Source organism: Leptonychotes weddellii, chromosome 4 (genome assembly GCF_054177405.1).
Source record: "Leptonychotes weddellii isolate Sample4059 chromosome 4, ASM5417740v2, whole genome shotgun sequence".
Classification (NCBI taxonomy): Eukaryota; Metazoa; Chordata; class Mammalia; order Carnivora; family Phocidae; genus Leptonychotes; species Leptonychotes weddellii.
In genome coordinates this window covers 137,950,545-137,966,499 of record NC_138372.1, presented here as the reverse complement: position 1 = coordinate 137,966,499, position 15,955 = coordinate 137,950,545, and the positions used below count along the sequence as shown (strand labels likewise).

The 15,955-nt window shown below is 41.8% G+C and overlaps 1 long non-coding RNA gene across 1 annotated transcript; it reads left to right on the top strand.

Moving 5' to 3' along the window:
* Positions 1–28: 28 nt before the first annotated feature.
* Positions 29–8,158, top strand: LOC145720947 (uncharacterized). The gene is made up of 2 exons (XR_014144311.1): positions 29–1,870; positions 7,708–8,158. It is a non-coding gene; the product is annotated as an uncharacterized LOC145720947 (long non-coding RNA).
* The last annotated feature ends 7,797 nt before the right edge of the window (positions 8,159–15,955 follow it).

Below are 15,955 nucleotides of genomic sequence, written 5' to 3'. Positions count from 1 at the left end.
AAAAAAAAAAAAAAGAAGAAGCCTGATAGGCAGTGACTCTCTTATTCCCCGTTTTTCAGATAAGGAAACCGGGGCTCAGGGAGCTAAGTAAATCACACAAGTAGTAAACAACTGAGCCAGGAGTCCATATCAAGTGTTCTTTCCTGTTATCCTCTTTGCCTCCTTCCTTAAAGTGGCAGGTAGAAGAAGTCAGCAGCTCAGAGGGCTTGCAGATCCTTATAGGTACTGGCCCCTTTTTAAAAAGCTGTCTCTTATTTGGCATCGTAAGGCTTGTTTTGGGGCAGCTCTAGCAGGGTGAGGTTATGGGGATCATAACTGCCCTCGTGTTCTGTGCTCTTTCCTACCAGCATAGAGTGGGGGGGAGGAAGGAAGCCCTGGGTCAGCTAGGCCACAGTTCAAATCCTGGTTTTGTCACATTCCAGCTATGTGACTCTAGCAGGGTGTTCATCAGCTCTGTATCTCTTAGAGAGGGCCAATCACACCTACTGCGTGGGAGAGTATAGAGTAAGTCAGAAATTTCAAGTACACAGGGAGTACTTTATAAAGGGCGGATGTTTTTAGTGTGAAGATGCCCAAGAGGTATGGCCCTACCTGTCCCCACCCTCTAGCTTTAGCAGACACAAGGCAGCAGACAAAGCCCTGTCCCTCTACCCGGAGCACCCTTCCCTTCATCATCCGGATGACACAATCCTCCCCATCACACCTTCCCTTCTCTCCTTTGACCCGGCCTATGGCTTGTTGCTGTTTGTTATTTGGTTGTTGGTTGGTTGGCGAGTGTTAGGGAGATCTTGAACTCTTGGCATGGCCAGGGGTCAGCAAACTGGAACCTGCAGGCTAAATTCGTCTCTCCCCATTTTTATATGGCCCACAAAATAAGACTGGTTTTTACATTGTTAAATAGTTGGAAAAAATTTAAAAAGGAATACCATTTCGTGACAAATGAAAATCATATAAAACTTTGTTGTCCATAAACAGTTTTATTGGAAGACAGCCAAAAAAAGAAGAAGAAGGACGGCAGTCCTGCTCACTCATTTACATATCATCTACAGCCGCTTTCCTGCGACAAGACAGAGCTGCGTAGTCACAACAAAGGCTGTATGGTCCGCACAGCCTAAAATATTTCCTATCTGGTCCTTTACAGGAAAAGTTCGCCAGTCCCTGGTATAAGCAAATAACGGCGGAAGATTCCTCACTCAGAAATGCCCAAGCAAACCTCGTCCCCATCCCCCTCCGCCGCCCATCCCCAGACAGAGCCTCAGGTCAGTTCTATTGGATTCACAAACTGCAAATACTCCCTGAGAACTTGACAAGTGCACACCACGCTTCACACTTTTATTTTATTTGACTTAATCACACCTTAGCACAGAGGAGGGAGGAAGGAGAAGGTGGAAGTGGATGAGGAGGAGAAAAAAAAAAAGAGCAAGAGAAGAGAAGGAAGGAGGCTGTGAGAAGGATACGCAAAGTCCTCGATAGATTTGTCCCAAACAAACAAATCCATTAAAAGTCAGGAAAAGATTTAACGGAAATATATACATTTCCCTGTTTTCCCCACAAATGGCACAATCATACCATGTCTTCTTCAAGAAAGCATAACAGTTCTGACAAGATGGCGACGAGAGCTAATGACAGCAGTTAGAGAAGATGATTGTTAACCAGGCAACTGTTGTTGACACAATGTAGTATTTACTCAGCTTAGAAACTGACCGGTTGACAGAGATGAGCTCAAAACTCTTGGCAAAATTTGGCTGTCCTAGCAAACAAGTTGAGGAGCCAGAACTATCTAAAAGAAGTCACTGGATCCCTGGAAAAGAAAGAAACGGCAATTTTAGCCCTGAAACCTTAATGTTGAAAGACTGCAATAATTAACACGGTAAGTGCTGGGGAGAAAAAGACATGGGCATCATTTTTACAAATTAAAAAGCTAGCACATTCACTTGATTAACGTAAGTCTTACTTTATTGATAGAAAGAAAAGCCCCAGTGATGGTAAAAACCAAATCTGGTTTTATCCTCAGTGCCTGGGGAGCTCTGAGCAAGATTTCTGAGCTCAGGAATAGGGATTGTTAAAATACCAGACTAAGCCTAGCAAAGCATTTCTCCACTTTAACACAAAGACCAGAGATGAAGACCACAAGAGCGCAAGTATTTGCCAAAGTCATGTCCCACGGGCCTTTGTTTTTTTCTGAGTGTGCACTTGATACAGAGGGAGAGATTTAATCTAAACAGGACTCACAGAGGGATGTGAAAAGCTGAAAAATCTCATTTCCTCACTTCCAAGGCATTTAGTAGTAACAAAAGAAGATAAAAAAGAGAAAGCAGAAAAACAAAAAGCAAAGCGGTCCAAGCAAAAAGAATAGGAAAACACTTGCCATGCTTGTCTGCACTCTGGTGCCTTTAAGCACTTGCTTGTGCTCCTGGCTCACACAATTCTGGCGTTCCACATTCCCAGTTTGGGGGAGTGAGTGCACAAGTTTATGCCAAACTGCAAAAGGGACCCCCCCTGATTCATTGCCACAAATTAGATAGCAAGAGGGATAAGGGAAAAATTAAGTAATTCCAATCAGTGCATCTCAAAACAGTCAAGGTCATGAAAAGTAAGGCGGGTTTGAGAAACTGTCACAGCCAAGAGGAGCCTAAGAAGACGCAAGGACTAACTATAACAGTGCAGAGGATCATGGGGGAAAGGAGGGAAAAACGGAATGGGAAGTCATCAGAGAGGGAGACAAACCATGAGAGACTCTTAACTCTAGGAAACAAACTGAGGGTGGCTAGAGGGGAAGTGGGCAGGGGTGAAGGGGTAACTGGATGATGGGCATTAAGGAGGGCACGTGATGTGATAAGCACTGGGTGTTACATGCAACTGATGAATTACTGACCTCTACATCTGAAACTAATGATGTACTATATGTTAGCTAATTGAATTTAAATTTTAAAATATGTAGGTTGGGATCCTGGAACAGAAAAAGGATATTAGGTAAAAAAATATAGAAACTTGGGGCACCTGGGTGGCTCAGTCACTAAGCGTCTGCCTTTGGCTCAGGTCATGATCCCAGGGTCCAGGGATCAAGCCCCGCATCGGGCTTCCTGCTTCTCCCTCTCCCACTCCCCCTGCTTGTGTTCCCTCTCTCACTGTGTCTCTCTCTGTCAAATAAATAAACAAGATCTTTAAAAAAATATATAGAAACTTGAATAGAGTATGGACTTGGATCAATAGTAATATGTCAATATTGACTTATTAACTGTAAAAAATCCACCATACTTTTGCATCTCCCAAAATTCTCAATGGTCTCACTATAAGAAGGACTTAGGGAGTAAACTGCCCTCTTGACCCTGTAATGACCTAAGTCAGTGTTTTCCAAAGGGAAGTTCTCTGTGGGATTCAATGGGTGTTATTTAAAAAGAGAGGGAGAGGGAAGCCTGGGTGGCTCAGTCAGTGAAGTGTCTGCCTTTGGCTCAGGTCATGATCCCAGGGTCCTGGGATCGAGCCCTGCATCGGACTCCTTGCTCAGTGGGGAGCCTGCTTCTCCCTCTACCTGCCACTCCTCCTTGTGCTCTCTCTCTCTCTTCTGACAAATAAAGTCTTAAAAAAAAAGAAATGGCACACATTTAAACAAAAAGAAAAAGAAAAGGAGACAAAGAAAAAAAGAGAGGGTAGCCTTTGGTTAAACAAATTTCAGAAAAACTGGATTATGCACATTTCTCTACTGTGGGACCTTGTGGAGTCTTTCTTTTGTGCATGCACATTGCAACTATCCAGAAAGGAGACGTAGAATGCAGCATTTCCCAAACTTAGTTGATTATGAAACTCTTTTATTATAGAACACCTCTTGGGACTAGCTTCCTCCTGAAGGTACTTTGGAAAACACTAATTTGTGCAACCTAAAAAGAGGACTAAAATGGCTGACAACGACTAAAGGAAGGGCCTGATAAAGTAACGTGAGAAGAAACACACTGGAAACTGTCCAATTAGCCATTGCTGATTTTTAACTGGTGGCTTCAGGGATCTCAAAAGCAAGAAACTCTGCCAAACTAATTGCTGAAAAATTCTCATTTTATGCCCAAGGCCTTAAACAAGAGCTTAATGGACTGTGTATCTTGTTAAGAGCAACTGGATGAGGAAACTATTAACATTAGGCTCAGCTGATTTCCTTTGTTGCTAAACAAAAGGCATTTGTACCTCAGCCCTTTGAAGAGTTACACAGATTTTCATGAACAATGAATATGTGGTTGAGATTAGTTAATGCGAGATGAATAAATCCTCCCTATTCTGGGGAACAAAGACAATTCAGTTTGCAAATAACTGCAGACACCCAAATGTATCTTGGACAGCTGGAATATTTAGAACTCATACGTGAAAAATTGTACATTTTATTCCTTTGGACGTGCAAATTTGTCAAGTCCAAATTGCATTCTAATTTAATCAGTTTGGGCTGTTGTATCTCATCAACGGAGATTAAAATAATAACAGGCTCAAACTATTCAGGGTTTTCTTGCAAATTTGTTTCAAAATGTAACAGAGGATAAGGGATAAGACTTGAATCTTGACAACACAGCTTTGTTCCGGCATACATTAGTAGAATTTTTATCAACCTCTGACTGTTTTTAGCACAATCCTTGAGGAATTGGAAAAATCTTGCTTGAGATGCATTTAAAGTAGCAGAAAAAGAATTGTTGAGGAAAGAGAAGACCTGAGACAGCAGAATAGACTAAGGAATCAGACTTGAGTAGAAAGAGCACAGGCTTTTTGAAGGGTAAGATATGTTACCCTTCAAATGAATCCTAGATGCATCCCTTCAAAGTTGAGTAACCTTGGGCAAGTCACTTCCAGAATCTTAGCTTCCTCATCAGTAAAACGTGAACAAGAATATCACCTTTGCAAGGTTGTTGTCACAAAAATAGGGCTCACAACTGTCTTTTACAGTACTAGACACTTACTATACGTTCAACAAATGATTATTTTAATAAGAAAGTACCATCATTAATCTCCAACAGCAAAGAGTTTAGCAAGGATACAAGCAAATGCAGGAATATCAATGCAAAACCACTGGGAGTCAGGTTTATAGGAGACAGAGGAAGGAAAAAAATGTTAGGTCAACTAAAAGTGAATGCTGTATGTATGGAAAGAGCAACTTTATTTGCACCAGCAGAGTTTTTTGGACGGCAGGCAAGACTAATAAACTTTTAGCCTGTTGGCATAACTGAACTCAATTACAGTCATTCTGCTTAAGTCAAGTTCATAAAATAGGCTACCCTGTACTTCTCAGATCAAAGTCTTCTAAAACTAAACTTCCTAAACTCAAACAAGAAAACTATTAGATTCTCAAAAATGATACAATGAAAGTGAATCAAGGAAATGTTTCCTCAAGTACATTCTGGATGTTATTCAGAGGAAAATAAATTGTGAAATTAATATATTTTTAAGAGCTGTTGGGTTAACATTAAACCGATTTCTAGGTTTCTTTAAAAAAGTAAGGCATAGGGGCGCCTGGGTGGCTCAGTCGTTAAGCGTCTGCCTTCGGCTCAGGTCATGATCCTAGGGTCCTGGGATCGAGCCCCGCATCGGGCTCCCTGCTCCGCGGGAAGCCTGCTTCTCCCTCTCCCACTCCCCCTGCTTGTGTTCCCTCTCTCACTATCTCTCTCTCTCTGTCAAATAAATAAATAAAATCTTTAAAAAAAAAAAAAAAGTAAGGCATATACATGGATAAAAGTTTGAATAGTAGAAAAGAGCATAGAATGCAAAGTAAGCTTTCTTCTCACCTCACCTTCTGTGCCCCAGTTCTTCACAGAATTAAGAATGGTTACCAGTTTCTTATGTATCTTTCCAGAGCCATTGTATACATTTATAAGCCTCTTTTATTTAAAGATTTATTTATTTTAGAGAGAGAGAGAGAGGGGCAGAGGGGCAGAGAGAGAGGGAGAAACTCAAGCAGACTCTGCTGAGTGCAGAGCCTGACGCAGGGCTTGATCTCACGACCCTGAGATCACAACCTGAGCCAAAACCAAGAGTTGAACGCTTAACCAACTGCACCACCCAGGCGCCCCTATGTCTCTTATTTAATCAAGATATAGATAGCTACAGGTAAATAGCTTACACAAATGATAGCATCTTCTTTTCATATAGAAGAACATATGAAAGAGTCTAAGAAGCCTTGCATTAAGTAAAACTTTAGTCAGATAGTTTACAAAAATAATTAATGGAATTTAATTCTTCTGCATCTTCCTTTGTTCACTTAAATATAACTTAGGGGAAATATTAGTTCATTTAGATCAGTAGTAGTCAACCAGGGGTGAAATCTGGAGACATTTTGCTGTGGGTGCTACTGACGACTAGAGTCCAGGGATACTGCTAAGCATCCTACATGCACAGGACAGCCTCCTACAATGATGGATTATCTAGCCTGAAAGAGCAACAGTACTGCCATTGAGAAACTCTGTTTTCGATCTATCTCATTTCTTTAATGGCCACATACTCTTCTGCTATATGGATGAGTCATGATTTTTATAACCTGTGCAATATTTTTCAAGTCTTTTACTAGGAAAAAACAAAAGCTTAAATGAATACTCCTACACAAATGCAGAAGCATATCTATAAAATAACATTCTATAAGCAGAAGGGAGGGGTCAAATTGTGTGTATATGTTTTTTAAGATTTTATGCTCTTTCTTTAAGTAACCTCTACATCCAATGTGGGGCTCGAAATCACGACCCTGAGATCAAGAGTTGCACGCTCCACCGACTGAGCCAGCCAGGTGCCTCGTGTGGGCATTTGTATCATAAATATTGTCAGTTGTCCTCCAAAGATGATACAACAGTTTATATGGCCATCAACCATGCATGCAAATTCCTGTTTCCTCATATCCTATCCAAAGCAGTGTAGTCACATAATTTTTTTATACTTGCCAATCTAACTGGTTAAAATAGCATGTTTAAATTTGTGTTTACTTATTATAAGTGAAGTTGAGCTTTTTTTCATACATCTAAATTCCATTAATTATTTTTGTAAACTATCTGACTAAAGTTTTACTTAATGCAAGGCTTCTTAGACTCTTTCATATGTTCTTCTATATTATTATGAGTCTCCAAGAGATAACAGCATTTCCCAGTTTTTGTACCCTCATTACTGTATTTCCTTCGTAGGTCATTTTTAGTAAAAATGGTTCTGTGAAACACTCTTTGAGAATCACTAAACACGAGACACCAGGATGATAATGACTTGTGGAAGGACTCTGTAAACATTCTAAGAAATGTGCAACAGTGACTTATCAATTATTTGATGGTCTTTTTAGCACATAGGGAACCTCTGACTCATAGTTAGAAGGAAGATCAAACTTGAGTTCCCTGGACTCTATCTCTTTTCCACCAAGTATTCTATCAAGATCCTTTCCCTTCCAGACTGAAACCTAGCTGAATGAAACCCAACCAACTCAAACTAAGTTCAGCAAAACAAAACAAGACCCCAAAAATCTCATGTGCTCACATAAGTAAACTTGGGGAGGGTCTGTGATTTAGTTGTGCCTCGAGTATAAGTGGTGCCAAGAACTCAGACGCTGTGAGGTTTTCCTCTCCTTGTACTCTCTTGCTCACTCACTTTCCCTGCTTCTCTCTTCAGTCTTAGCCTCTCAGATGACCACCCCCCTTGCTGCTCCTGTACCTAGTATTTCACTACTTCACCACCTGAGAGACTGAAACCCTTGCTCTTGGTCCCCAGGCTCGAAAGTCCCAGGGGAGCCCTGGATCACTGCCCACCCCTGTGCCACACAGTGGTGTCAAGGCCAGTAATCGTGGGGAGACCAAGCATCCCCTGCTACCTCAGCATGACAGTAGGGGAAGCAGCTTTGCCCAGAAAGAGGACAAAGGAAGTTTCTCTTTCACCAAGACATCACAAAGTGTCCTCCGTGTTAGCAAAAGAGACCAAAAACATCCTTGGAGAATAAGTGACACTTTGCAAATAAATTTAAAAGAATTTAACATTCAGTGTCCTTGTGTAGTTTATACAGATGTGCCCATGTGAAAAATAGCATCAGACACTGGAAAAGGGCTGTTAATTGATGGGATTTGGACAGGTGAAGAGACAAATATCAAAGGGATTGCTGGCTGTGGCCCTGGGGCAGAAGGTAGATTCATAAACCTTGCCAGATATAAAAAAAAACAAAAAACAATTCTCTTCTTCACATCCAAAGGCTAGAATGGTAGAATGGTACCCACTAGGAAAAACTGGACTATTCAGTACCAGTCCGAATGTATGGAACATTTACAAATTATATTAATTTTCTATTTGCTGCTGAAAAACTGGGAAATGCTGAATGCTATCTCTTGGAGAGTTATAATAGATGAACATATTAAAGGCTCACACAAACTTGGTGACTTCAACAATGCAAATGTATTATCTTCCAGTCCTGAAGGTCAGCAGTCCAAAATGGGTCTCCCTGGGCTAAAATCAAGGTGTTGGCTGGGCTGGGTTCCCTTGTAGAAGTTCTAGAGGGAGAATCCCTTCCCCTGCCTTTTCCAGTTTCTAGAGGCTGCCCACATTCCGTGGCTCTGGTCCCCTTCCTCCATCTACAAAGCCAGCAACGGTAGGCCCTACCTTTCTTACATCCCATTATACTGACTCACTTCTGTCGTCACATTTCTCTCTCCGACCCCCTCCTCTCGTGCCTCTCTCTTCCATTTTTAAGGACACTTGTGATTACATTGGGTCCACATGGATAATCCAGAAGAATTCTTCTGTGTTGAAGTTGACTGATTAGCAACCTTAATTCCTTACCTCCGCAATCTACTCCCCCTTTGCCAGGTAAAGTACCATGTTCCATGGTTCCCAGGGCTCAGGAAGTGGACATATTTGAGGAGGCATAATTCTGCCTACTGTACAAATTAAGACCTTGAAAACAACATTTTCTCCTGAGTCACCAGAAGGACAGTCAGCATTTGAAATACTGATTATCAATGATATTAGGTACTCCAAATGTGTAAAACAATGTCTAAAGTTTAAATATTTCAGATGCTCAGAGGACAGTTTGCATGGACATGGAAAGGTAAGTCTCTCTGTAGGCTAACTTAGAGGCAAGAAATTTCATGAAAAGAATTAGGTGAACATTTTTCAAACTGGCTATTTTTGAATCATTCAGGAAATAGTTCACATTGCTTAATTTGTATTTTATCCTCCCAGTAATGGTACAAATCATATACAGTATTACCACAAAATCCCATAGAACTCATATATTCAAAATCCACAACATAAAACCAGAGGGCAAAAATTATTTTTTAAAAGATTTTATTTATTTATTTGAGAGAGAGAGAGCATGAACAGGGGGAGGGGCAGAGGGAGAGGGAGAAGCAGACTCCCCTCTGAGCAAGGATCCTCATGTGGTTCTCCATCCCAGGACCCTGAGATCATGACCTGAGCCAAAGGCAGATGCTTAACAAACTGAGCCACCCAGGTGCCCCCAAAGGGCAAAAATTCTTATAAGGCATATTAAAATTAGCACAGTATTATCCTGTCCTTAGCTAACAAGGAAGCCTTCTTCACAGTACTCCTGAGATTATCCCCTCCTTCCTTGAAGGCAACGCTTAAGCTTAAAACTATCCAAATAGATAGATAATGATGATAGACTTTCCAGCAGATATATCATGAAATGAGGGGGGGGGAGGGGAAAGGTGAATTTTATGTTATGTGAAATGTGGTATTGAATTATATCTCAGTAAAGATGTTACTAAAAAAAAGTTCAGAGAATCATAAATGGTGGATCTGTCACAACTAAAACCAAGCCCTTCAATAATAGTTTACAATAATTGAATATTTATTAAGGACCAGAATTTTTCTAAGTATTTCATATGTATTAACTCATTTGATCCTTACAATCACCCTCTAAGGCAAGTATTCTTATCTGCACAGATAAACTGATTCATCCAAGAACCCCAATAGGGAACCCCATAGTGAACAGCAGAGTTGGGATCTGAACTCAGGTCATCTAACTCCAGAACCTCTATTTCTAACCCTGCTCTAGTCATTCCCTTAACTACTGCATTACACCCTACTGCATCCTTGAATACATGGAGTCCATTTATCTAGAAACCCAATTTATCTACAACTAGATAGATATTCTAAGCAACGAACTATGGTGGAAAAGTAACTTAATATTTCACTCTAAATAGCTGTATGTTTTGGCAGAACTAAACAATATAATCAGCCTACACTCAAAGCCTGGTTTGACAAAATATGAGAGGTTATAAAATAGAGCAAGTCATCATAGATTAAAACCCCCTTCCACTCAAGTTCAACAGGCATTTGTTATCCTTTCGTATGCTCTAGAATTTTATCAATAGAAAAACAATGCAATCAGAGAAGACCATATATTACACATTCTATAAACATTTCTTTGAGTAGTATAAACAAAGAAACTTGACATCAAGATGAAATATAAATATCTTCAGTATCCACTTTGATATGTAATTGCCATTAGAATTCCTGTGTCATGTAAAAAAATGTACCTTTTTCTTTTGTTTCTATTTCCATTAAGCTAATCTGGTGGGGAAAATTGAAATATATATGAGGTTAGGAAAGATTCCAATAGCATTCATTTTTGTCTCCACAAAACAAAAGGCAATATATATCTGTTAAACAGGACACAAAAGGGTAAGGGAGTAACAGCCCATGCTTTGTAATGAGCTGAAGTTTCTTTGCTCTTTTGTTGTAAAATTAGGCTCTTGGGTTTTGCTTGACTAACATTCAAAAACTGAGTATTTTGTGCCTTATTAACTGCATAAAATACCATCTTTTCAGAAAACAATGGTTCCACTTACTGTGAAAGTTTCTTGTATACGAGGTTAGAGCCTCATCTCTCTCACTCTGTGCCAAGGTTTTTGTAGGATACCAGGACTGGGAAGTGGGGTAAAAGCTGCATCAGAAGAGCAGGGCAAGTGTGCTTGGGTGGCTCAGTCAGTTAAGCGTCTGCTTTTGGCTCAGGTCATAATCCCAGGGTCCTGGGATCGAGCCCCACATCAGGCTTCCTGCTCAGTGGAGAGCCTGCTTCTCCCTCTCCCTCTACCCCTCCCTCCTGCTTGTGCTCTCCACAACCCCCCCTCACCCGCTCTCTCAAATAAATAAATTAAAATCTTAAAAAAAAAAAAAAGCCAGGTGAATTAGCTTGGAGGTGTGCTGGGATTAAAATTCCAACGGCAAACAACAGTTTGCAGACTGTAGTCTTAGCCCTGAACAAGGTATGTGCCCATGAGCTTCCCTCAAAGATGTGAAAAAGAAGAAAATGTGGCAACTAGCTGGTTACTGATCTTTCAGATCGCTCTCTTCCATGGCTCACTTACCAAAACCTCAGGCTGCATCTCCACCAAGCCGCCTTCCTACATATGTTCTACACTCCACCACCCTGGGGTCTTGGTCCCAGCTGCCCAGATCCCTAGAGAAAATCTCCCCAACATACACACACATACACATTCTACACTTTTTCTTCTTGAACTCCCCACTGAATTCATTTCATTCGAGAATATTTTCATTAGCTGTCATTCATTCAGTAATTTTATTCCACTAACATCCACTCATTTAGAACCAAAACTATGGGCCAAACACTGCCAAAACAACCCTTAAATGACTATTTCTTTGGGGCAATTTTGCAATTATGATAGTGATTGTGTCTATTTATATGGTAACTCTGTCCTGTTACTTGATGAGGACTTGCCTGTTCTTTGTACCCTTAAGCACTCTGGACTCCAGCATTATTGGTACTTATGGGTCCTCTTCAGTTCTACTTAGCCTCCCAAGAGTCTGCCCAGAGCTGCTATTCTCACTATGCTCTGCGGTAAGAAAAAGTAAATGCTCTTTACCTCACATGTCTGAGCCACACTAATCCAGCTGACTTTTGACCCATCCTCTACCTTCCTCACCAAAACAAACATGGAATAATTATCCCCGAGAAGTAAGCATATATCCCAATCAACTTTGGCCAAATACAGGAACCCTGAAGCCCAGAATCCAAGTCCTTTGCCTGAAAGTCTCATTAACTGTAAACTGAAACATCTCAGAATGCAGAGAACAAGGACACAGAATTTGATTCCCACACATCAGCTGTGACATCCCTCGGGCAAGCCACAACTTCGCGGAGGTTCAATGTCCTCGTGTGTAGGATGGAAATGCTGATGCCTGCCTTCCGGGGCTTCTGGGAAGGAAGAAATAAGGAACTGCATAAGAGAAGGCTCTGAAAACTGCATAGGCTTGCAAAAAAAAAAAAAAAAAAGCATTGACAAACCTCTCTTGCCTTTCTCTGTCTCACTGCCTTCCAAAGGCCCCCAGTGCCTTCCTAATAAACCCAATTTTGCGTCAATGACTCAGACCTTTCATCTTTGCCTTTTGGCACTGGAATTTCAAATCAAACTTCACAAAAGAAAATCCTCACAGACTTTCTCCACAATCAGTCATGCCTCAACCCCCTGTAGTCTGGCTTCCATTCTCAGGAATATAATGAAGCTGTAGCCTTAAATTTCATCTATGAGTTCCATTTGCCAAGTCTAAGAACTTCTTTCCTCATCAGTCAACTAACTGGTCACTTGATGCTCTCGATCATTTTTCTTTCTCCCCTCCTGAGACATAGCAACAGTACGGTTTTTCTCTCACTTCTCAGTCCTCATTCCCAGCACTCTTAGTCTGCATTTCTTTTTCCTTCTACCCCCCAATGGCTGCCGTCTCTAGCGTCCTGACCTCCATCCTCCTCTTTGGCTCCCTACTCTTGCCTCATGGACTCACCCACCCTCATGACTTCAGTGACCACTTTCTAAGCGAAGGACCCCCATTTGTAGCTTCAGTCCCCATCTCCCCTCAGGCTTGCTGGATGCTCCCACATGACGAAAGCTTGGCCATGTCATGTCTGCAACAAAATTCAGTATTTCTCCCCCAAACTGGCTCTTCTTTCTGCTTTCTCTCTCCCTCACCCCCATATGTGGTTAATCACCCAATTCTGGTAGTTCTTCTCTCAAAATACCTTGTCCAAGTCCCAGGCACTTCATGGAGGGTGATGGCAATAGTCCTCTTTCCATCTTGCATGCCTAGGGGGCTCTCCTTTTTGACACAAGGGGGCAAGTTTTGACTTGTGGTTTAATTACATGAGAGCTTTTAAATGTATGAAAATTGTTTCTAGGCAACAAATCTCTGCTAAGCATTTTTTATGCATTGTCTTAGGAGGAAGGTTTGAGTTGATCATTCTCATATGGCAATAAAAAGATATAGTAAAAGATTACATAATAGGTGTTTCTCGGATCAACAGACTGGCAACAGTATAATTTCTCCCCACAGTATTAGTGGAACAGGTTTTCCAATTTTGTAAACCTCTACTCAATCCAAACTGACCCGTGCCTCAAAGTGAGGCTCCACACATCCAGGTCTTAAAGGTGAGGTCCATTTAACTCCTAAGTGTATAGGGACTCTGAACCTCCCCAACAATCCATGCCTAGCCCCCCACCCTACCCCATGCACCCCTATATTCCTGTCTAATGAACATGCCAACCCCAGGGAAGCTTTTCTTTTTTTCCTGCCATGCACAAACTGCTGGTCTTCTCTGCTTCATTGACGGACCACCTTCTAGTTGTTCTGCCACCAAACCTCTGCTTTCTGGCCCGGTGAGAAGAAATATGCCTGTAGTTCCACTCAGGAACGAGAACCTAGGATGCCCCCAAAGAGTACATGAGGTTTTCATACTGTCACTTGACATCTGTCTTTTGATGCTTATCCATATTTTAACATTTGCCTCTATTAGCCCTAAAAGGCAAATCATGTGACTTTCAGCCTCTTTTTATTACCAAATACTGTGTCCAATAGATGATGTAATGCCACCTCTATGCCACCCACCCCTGACTCTCAGGATGCCACCCCATTCTTCATGGGAAGTCCAGGCCCCCCCCACCACCCTGCCTGAACAGGGGTCAGGCTTCTCACAGCCATGCTATCTGGTCCTGTGCACCCTGCTTCACTTCTCTGGAAGGGGATGATTTGGCCCCCCAAATCAACTCCAGTACTCTACCATCTGCTGCTCCCTTTTCTCCTTCCAGCTGCTTCCTCTGGTCCCCCCAGAGGCTCTTTCCAAAGCTCAAAGGACAAATTCAGTCCGATGACAGCGACCCTCTCTTTCAGAGTCTCTCGTTATAGTTGCACTTCGCCTAACCTTACACAAAAAATCATGGCAGAAGATACCACAGTACGAGCGCCTGGGTGGCTCAGTCGTTAAGCATCTGCCTTCGGCTCAGGTCGTGATCCCAGGGTCCTGGGATCGAGCCCCGCATCGGGCTCCCTGCTCCGCGGGAAGCCTGCTTCTCCCTCTCCCACTCCCCCTGCTTGTGTTCCCTCTCTCGCTGTGTCTCTCTCTGTCAAATAAATAAATAAAATTAAAAAAAAAAAAATGTCACGGTACTCCAATGCATTCACTCCTGGGAGCTGACTCCATTGAATTAACTGAACACGCCTGTCTCTCCGTGATGTATATTCTTAGACTACTGGTCCATCGTAGTCAACAACTTTGTGCTAGTTTTTATTCAAAATTGCAGGCACAGCTGCCAGAAGACCAATGGCAACATGGAGACATAATTTGCCAGACGGCAACAAAGGGGCTCGTGGGGAAGGAAAACTAGAGGACTGTGGATAGACTTGCCCCACTTCAAGAAAAGTCTGAGTCTGAACAGACCATCACAGGAGTGTGAACTAGGGCACTGACAGGACCAATCTCCTTCCATGCTAATTCACGGAGATGTTTATGCCGCCGTCACCATTTGAAACATTTATTTATTTCTTTGGGCTTTGAGATCTACGACATAGTTTTCACTTTACCTTTTCCACCTGGCGTACAACCTACAGATTCAAAAAGGCAGAGCAATTCCATTTTATTTGAGGCAGAAAGGTCTTTCAGGACCACTCCTAAGAGTCAGTAGAAAGGTTTCTTCTCTCTCTTCTCCCCATCGTTCCCCACACAGCCTCTAGCACCCACTCACTGGCGTAGAATCCTATCAGCTCTTCATCCTTGAACATTATCAAATGGGGTTTATACGAAATTAAGAGTGAAATATCATGAGAGGAAGTACACATTAAGTCTTACCAGTCATTTGCATTTTGATGAAACTTAGTTGATTGTATCTCTTTTCCACTTTCCACAGAGCAAGTTTTAAGAAAGGAAAAAGAGCAAATGGTTGTGGACACTGAGGAGGTATAAAGGTCATGGAAAAATCTAGAGTCCAGTCACCTATATCACAATCTGGCTAAAGGCAGGGTCACAGGTATCTCTCTCTTCAGTTGTGTCATATCTCCTCAGTCCCATGTGGTATCCAGGGGACAAAGAGCTCAGCACCCCCATCACTATCTAAGAAATGAGAAGAAGAAAGAATAAATGATTACAGGTGGGAAGATGACACATGCCAAAAGATATTAAGCCAATGGTTTGGGGTGAGATGCTATTCCTTGAGTTTGTCAAGGAATTTTATTTTATTTTTAGTCAATAGCCAATCCAAGTTCATGTCTTCAATTGATCTTTGTTGTCAGAGTTACAGGAACCAACTGATGCTCAGCAAAACACAGTGATTTCTGGAGTGAGATGGGGAAGGAGGAAGTAACCCTGTGACCATCATCTTGGGACCTTGAGTTTGATTATTTTTTTTTTTAAGATTTTATTTATTTATTTATTTGACAGAGAGAGACACAGCAAGAGAGGGAACACAAGCAGGGGGAGTGGGAGAGGGAGAAGCAGGCTTCTTGCCGAGCAGGGAGCCCGATGCGGGGCTCGATCCCAGGACCCTGGGATCATGACCTGAGCCAAAGGCAGACGCTTAACGACTGAGCCACCCAGGCGCCCCTTGAGTTTGATTTTTTTTTTAATTTTTTTATTCTTATGTTAATCCCCATACGTTACATCATTAGTTTTAGATGGAGTGTTCCATGATTCATTGTTTGTGCATAACACCCAGTGCTCCAT